This window comes from Schistocerca serialis, chromosome 2 (genome assembly GCF_023864345.2).
Source record: "Schistocerca serialis cubense isolate TAMUIC-IGC-003099 chromosome 2, iqSchSeri2.2, whole genome shotgun sequence".
Taxonomy (NCBI): Eukaryota; Metazoa; Arthropoda; class Insecta; order Orthoptera; family Acrididae; genus Schistocerca; species Schistocerca serialis.
Window position 1 is genome coordinate 984,016,023 of NC_064639.1, and position 7,719 is coordinate 984,023,741.

Consider the following 7,719-nt stretch of genomic DNA (forward strand, 5'->3'; position numbering starts at 1 on the left):
TCCCGTTTTCGATGTAACAGTTATTATATGATTCAGGATACTTTAAATCTGTTTGTCGTCTGCACAGTAGGCTTCTTTGTAGTAATGCTCTTTGAGTGACAGTTAAAATTTGCTTACTTGTGCACATGTATCAGTACTATAAACATCTGTGTGGAGATGTGTTTTGTAGCTGTGCATCATGAGATTTATCTTCTTGTTGTTTCTGATCATATGTGACATTTCAATGGTCTGTTAATTCTATAGCTCTAGCAACCACTATCATTTTGTTCACTTTAGATGTTTCACATTGGCGGCAGTTCTGTTTACAGTTACACACGGCACACGATTTTGATATGGCGACACGAGGACGCTGTATGCACACCTGTGCCGAAGGTCGGCGCAACTTACTCCACGAAGTCCACCCACCGTTCTGGAGTCTGAAAATGGTTCTTAAACAAAATCTAAACCGGTCACTCGAATAAAAATAAAAAAGTTGCGTTGAAGACTGTTTATAATCCCTAAATACCTGTGGCCATTACTGTGCTTACGCAAATAATACAGTCATTGTATCTGTATTGCTTTTGTCCTGTAAATTATGGCATATTATTAGATTTTTATAGGCACTTGAAATGGGGCATGCACGAACCTAGTAGAACTCAATAAAGTACGATTTTTAAAATATAGTCCAGTGGTACGATGTCTTTCCACCAATTTATCGAGGCTGTGGTGTCTTCTCAGAATCAGAAAGAGATAGAGACATGACAGCTGAGTACATCAGTAGCAGTTGATAAAGTAGGAGAGGTACGTGAACTTAATATTGTGCCCGTCAGACAGTATCATCCAGCTGCAAACCCGGGAAGACTTCATTCACCATCAGCGGCGAAGAACATGAGAATTTATCCGTGTCTACTTTGGACTGATGTACTCATACTTCACTGGTTTGCCAGCAATCCTTGCTCCAAACTGGAAAGCCAGGAAATGGAAAAAATTTATCTCTTGTGCAACGATGACTCACAACGATATTGACAGTTTATAATTAAAAACATTTAGACAACGGAATTGACGTGAGTTTACTATCTCTTGCATGTAATATATCGTTTAGATTGCACAGCTCCAGTAGAAATCGGGCTTCAGATAAAACGCTCCACTAGAGCAGAATATATCGAGCAGTTCATCACGTTTGTAACGAACACTGACGAAGTGTGAAACCAGTGGCGTAGCCACATGAAGGGCAGGTCTGCTGACTGATGGCGATCTCGTGTGTGGCGGACGTGCCTTCATTTGTCAACGTCGCTCCGGCGCTCCCGCTGGCTGCACCAGACTGCCATGCCATGGGCCATGGGCCCGCACCACAGCCTGTGCAGTGGAGTCACCCGCTTCACCACGAGGATCCCTCTTTTAATTTTGTAATTTACGATTAATAACAGTTGCATTGTCAATTTCGATGTGTGCTATCAACATTTCAAAGCTTTACTGCTTCAAAAACGTCATTAGTATACAGGGTAGTCACAAACAATTGCAAAGCTTGTAAGCGTGTTGCAGGACAGGCTGCGCTGAGAAATAATCGTTAAAAAAATCGACACCTTTCACCGTTTTCGAGCTAATTAGCAATGAAGTTAGCCAAGCAGGCCCTAGCGCCCGCAAATTCAAATGGCCCTCCAGATTCAATTAGTATCAATTGCTCTCATGGTGTAAATAGCAGCACATGAGACTGGCTAAACTTTGGCTTGGCTTCGATCATTACTACTGTTCCATGTCCAATTTTTGAATCGTTCACTTATTCCGTTTCAGAAAACAAAACGTATGACACGTTTGGCGACACCATCTGTAGCAAACTGTTTGAATTTAAGATTTGCGATTAGCTAACTTCAATGCTAATTAACTAGAAAATGGCAGAAATATCGATTTTTTTTCTTAATAATTATTTCTCAGCATAATCCACCCCGCAACGCCTTTCAGAGCTATTCAGACTGTTTTTGACTACCCTGTAACTGCCTAAGTTTCGATGTATCGATTTGTAACAATATTATATTGATGACTGACGAATTTTACTTGCAGCAAAATAGACATATCGATCAGTAACACAGATATCAATAATGAGTCAAAGAAGAGCCCCTAGAAATGCTTCCAACAGCCTCTAGATTGAAAAAGACATAGAATTCCTGATCTTAGTCTTACTCTCGTTCTGACTGTTTTTGACAGGAGAAGATTAAGAAATAACTATCTTAGTTGAAGGAAACCATATATCAAGTACACAGAATGTACTCATTGAAATCAGAATGTCCTTAATATCCGTCACCCAACATATCTGAGCTCAAATACCGTGGTCGCTGCGTAAAAGGGTTCACTAGCGTCTCGCCACGTTTGCATTAAACATCTCCAGAGATAAATCGGCAACAACTCTCTCAAGATGTCCACTGAAGATAGCGATGAAATGTTAGTAAAGAGTTTTACATGTCGGTCACGACCTTCAAAGCCAGAACCTTCTGAATGAAGTAAATACCAGCACTGAAAGCTTTAATCGCATACGGGCGTGTGACATTTATGTGATCACCACCTATATTCGACGTCAGCGTGCAATAAACACTCACAGATTGCAGGTGGCAGCACTGACAGTGGAGGGTACATAAAACGTTTGAGGGGACCATCTCGATCGGGCTGTTCGCATGATGGACCCTCAAGTGGCAAACCTAGCGCAGTTGGCTACAGCATTGGAGCAGACATGGCTCCCCATCCCTGCTGATTCCCTTCAGAACCACAATGACTCTCCTCCTGCACGTCTTGCAGTGGTCTACGCTGCAAAAAGGGATTATTTAAGCTTTTGACAGCTGGTCACATTAACGTAACTGCACACTGTGTTCTTCTTAGCAGACTAACAAAACAAAAAAAAGAAAGAGGATAGGTAAAATATCCCAGGTTCAAGACTCTGCCCAGTAAACTTTTTAATCAGCTAGGAGTTTCAGACAGTACACGCTGCAGAGTGAAAATTCATTCTTGAGATGATCCCGTAGGCTGCGAGGAATTCATTTCTTCGCAATATTCTTTCTTCCAGGAGTGCTAGCCTCGCAGGAGACGCACGAGAACCTCTGCGACGTTTGGAACGTAGGAAGGAGGGTTGTCAATAGTACTAGGATAGCTCACAAGGTCACAACGAACCCCTTCATTGTGAGGTCGTAAGTTCAATCTTTGTGAGGCTCATTTCAAAGAGTCGCGTTAGCAGTTATGATAGGAAAACTATTAGCTACTAATGACACACCATGTGCATGAGGAGGGAGACAAAAAACATGTGTCTGGGAGGTGGAGGCAGAAAACCTCTATTAGATATATGTATTAACTAACTTAACTCCTCCCGAACAGGCCAAGAAGGCCCAACGGTACCGACCGGCCGTCGTGCCATCCTCAGCCCACAGGCGTCACTGGATGCGGATATGGAGGAGCATGCGGTCAACACACCGCTCTCCCAGCCGTATGTCAGTTTGCGAGACCCGAGCCGCTACTTCTCAGTTTTCCTCACAAGGGCTGAGTGCACCCCGCTTGCCAACAGCGCTCGGCAGACCGGATGGTCACCCATCCAAGTGCTAGCCCAGCCGGACAGCGCTTAACTTCGGTGATCTGACGGGAACCGGTGTTACCACTGCGGAAAGGCCGTTGGCGGATGCATGTATTACGCTTCACAAAATGGACATCGTGCACATTCAAAATATGTTCAAAAGAAACCATTAACTTGTACCAAGAACAGCGAATCAAAAGTGATCAAAAAGATTTGCAGCATCAAGATCTAAAGCGAGCTCCTTGGGAGTTACAAACCGTGCAGTACGTTCAGCTAGGTATCCACTCTTAAAGAGTAGGTGTACAAATACGTTGGTGTAACGTGGTGATCAGAACTGATGGAATGAGGTAGCATGCAACCGAGTGCGAAACAATCTGTCGTCCAGCTTATCGTGACACTGGTTATCCTCTAAGTTGTAGCTCCAGATAGTGCGATAATATGGTTTTTAGTCACGGAAAAAAACAAATATCCAGAGGATGAATTTGTCCATTTGTTCGAGGAGGTGTGGACTGCAATGTTACACACTTTTCTGGAGGGATAGTTTGGTGTGAAGGAGTATGACGTATGCGCAGACCAGGAATCACGCAAAATCAAGTTATTTTGACCAGCTATTGGCCAAAAGTAGTTGTCGTACCACAGTTGTAATTCTCTTACGCCCCCCTTTCCACACTCTTGCTTGCTGTGATGTAAATATTTCCTACTCCTCTCGCAAGATCACGCACACGAGAAGCAGTCGTAGGGGGCAGAGCACCTCCAACTACTCGCAGCACAATAAATAACTTTCCAGCCAATTTACGTCCAGATTAACAGTCGGCGTAATTATATACGAATGTGTTAAGACACTGATGTTAGTTGATCTTGATACAACTCTCTTGGTACCTCTAATTTGCAGGGTTCCTTTAATATGCATTTCCTCTCCAAATCCCGACTGGTCAGAGTTGAAAACAAAGTCATGACTGAGCGATGGGATAAGTTTGTTTACCTCCTCTACAAATTTTCTGGCCGATTCCGAACTTTGCTGTGCATCGTCAAGTTGACGCTTTGTTTGAAATTTCGTTACCTTATGTCTTCCAGTTCTGTAGCACTGGTTGAAGTTATACACCAATCCACTGCTACCTTCAAATCGCTGTAATATATGTCGCGCACAGTTTGGTACGCAAAATGTAGTTGGTCACTATCATCCATATCCTGTAAATTGTATCGAGCTTACTTGAAACGCGCAAACACTGGTTTTTGTAACAAGTGCGCCTTCTCCTCCCTTGAATACCCGTAGCTTTCCCTATGCATTACACGGAGACATTGTTGCAAACTAATTCGAAATCTGTTTTTTTTTTCTTTCTATGCTTCGGATGATCTTCCATGTATCTGATTAAGTTTAGTACCCGCTTCTTGGACAACGACTGTCCTTTAATGCGTTTCAATGGAGTTGGGATTTGTGGCTCCTTGTCTGACAAGGATGATGAACTTTATGGCTCGACACCTGTTTCAGTTTCACTTTCACTTTTTAAAGACGTATCGTCATCATTGTATGCCTCATGTACACTGTCCGCACAGTCGAGCGTATACGACACCACACACTCCACTGACTCATCTTCCAGAAACGCTAATGTTTCATCTGCCACTTCTTTCTCACTCTGTGAATTTTCTTGGGTTCCTTTCCGACGAAATGTCAACTTTGGCAACTTTTGTATATATAATTCAATGTCTGCGTTGTCATTTCTCTGCTTTGTATCAGCACTGTAGTGAGTTAAGCGCGACTAAGAGGTTCAACTATGCTCCATAACCTCATGCATTGCTCACCATTGAATACTTGCAGTCCCTCCCCCTGTTGGCATCAGCAATCAATGTCGTGATTGCGTATGTGGGGAGTCCAATGCCGTAAACATCAATGGCCTTTTGCGACTTCGCACTCAAGGCATTCCTTGTCATACCTTAATCTAGTGTGCCACATAATAATCTCCTTTTTCTATTGAATGCTTCCTTCGCTGCACGAATGCGAGTTTTCATTTCCTGATGCATGTCAAGTCTTCAGTGATCATCCTCCCAAAGCATTTAAATGCTTTCGCTTGGTTAATAGTAACTTGTCCTATCTCGATATTTGCACAGTCTCCTTCCTTTACCGATCAACATATTCTTTGTTTTTTTCTATATTGATTCGAATCCAATATCTCACACAAATTTCATTCAGATTTTCTTGCGTTTAATTTGCAGTTCCTTCACCTTCTGCTAATAATACCATTCGTCAGAAAATATAATACATTCTGTTCTCTTTCCTCCAATGCACACTCCTTTTGTCCATCTACGCCTTTCGCAATAATTTCTTGAAGATATAGCCGTAAGTTGAACAATAAAGGAGGGAGACAACAACCTTGTCTTAATGCCTCTCCTAACGATCCTTCTTTCCGAAATGTCATTTCCAATTCTTATTCATACTTTCTGTTAGAAATATAGATTGTATGTTAGTCGTCTTTCTTCCCATTCTAGTCCTTTCCCCTTCAAACTATCCATCGGCTTGTTTCATATGCAGCAACAAAGACTTTTGATCATTTTCTCAATAAAATAAAATGTGTGACAGGTAACAATATAAGATTTACATCCAACCTAATATGATTTCCTTCTGGACAACGCGTTTCAATTCCATAGAGAATTTCTGTTTTAGCAGTTAACAGGCTAACTCACTGGGTCGAGACTACACCAATCTATACCAATCTATGACATCACTGCGGAAACTACAACGAAGACATTGGAACATTTATGTACTACTCGTTTCAGCTGCTTCGCCTCCGTAACGACTGATCTAAAATTTAAAAAAATGAACTAATTTTTGTGTGTAGTTGCATGAGTAGAACTAAAAGACAATGTGGTCATTAACGTTAGTATTAGTTATGTATACAATCGAATCGATCAAACGTTCTATGGAATTTATTCCATTAAATTCTGGCAACCGTTTTGGATTATTTCAAATTGAAAATCTTTCTTAGTTAGTACTTTTTTTTAAATTTAAATAACGTGTTTCGCCCTTTAGGGGCATCATCAGCTTGTTCAAAACTGACTGTATATGAAACCGATCCGTCATAGAACCATAAAGACGAGAGGTTTACCATATGCGCACCAGCAGCCTCGGCCATAGCAACGAGTGGTAATCATACTTGTGTGAACGCTGAACGGACCTCTTCCGCCGGTCACATCTGATACCGCGTTTATACTTTTGTAAGCGTAGGCGTATACAGTGCTGTTACGGCGGTGACTGATGGTGTGCGTAAGGACCATCTCTCCACTCTATGGCGGATGGGTTTGTATCTAGTTACTTTTGCACAATCTGATGATGCCCGAAAAGGGCGAAACTCGATATTGAAATTAAATGACTTTGCAACCCATATATATATAAACTTGTACATCTGTCTAATATCGTGTAGAACTCCTGCGAGCACGCTGAAGTGCCGCAACACAACGTGGCATGGACTCGACTAATGTCTGAAGTAGTGCTGGAGGGAATGGACACCATGAATCCTGCAGGACTGTCCACAAATCCGTATTAGTACGAGGGGATAGAGATCTGAACAGCACGTTGCAAGGCATACCATATGCTCAGTAATGTTCATGTCTGGGGAGTTTTGTTGCCAGCGGAAATGTTTAAACTCAGAAGAGTGCTCCTGGAGCCAGTCTGTAGCAATTCTGGTCGTGTGGGGTGTCGCACTGTCCTGCTGGAATTTCAGAAGTTCGTCGGAATGAACAATGGACATGAATGGATGCCGGTGATCAGACAGGATGCTTACGTACGTGTCACGTGTCGGAGTCTCCACTAGCATGAACAGTCCCCTGCTGCATACAGGGACCATGAATTCATGAGGTTGTCCCCATACCCGTACACGTTCATCCGCTGGATACAATTTGAAACGAGAGTCGTCCTATCAGCAACTTGTTTCCAGTCATCAACAGTCTAATGTTGGTTCAAATGTTCAAATGTGTGTGAAATCTTATGGGAATTAACTGCTCAGGTCATCAGTCCCTAAGCTTACACACTACTTAACCTAAATATCCTAAGGACAAACACACACACCGACGCCCGAGGGAGGACTCGAACCTCCGCCGGGACCAGCCGCACAATCCATTACTGCAGCGCCTTAGACCTCTAATGTTGGTGCTGAAGAGCCCAGGGGAGGCGTAAAGCTTTGTGTCGTACAATCATC

General features: G+C 42.6%; 1 pseudogene; it reads right to left on the reverse strand.

Moving 5' to 3' along the window:
• Nucleotides 1-3,514: 3,514 nt before the first annotated feature.
• Nucleotides 3,515-3,632, reverse strand: LOC126459566 (5S ribosomal RNA; annotated as a pseudogene).
• Nucleotides 3,633-7,719: the final 4,087 nt, after the last annotated feature.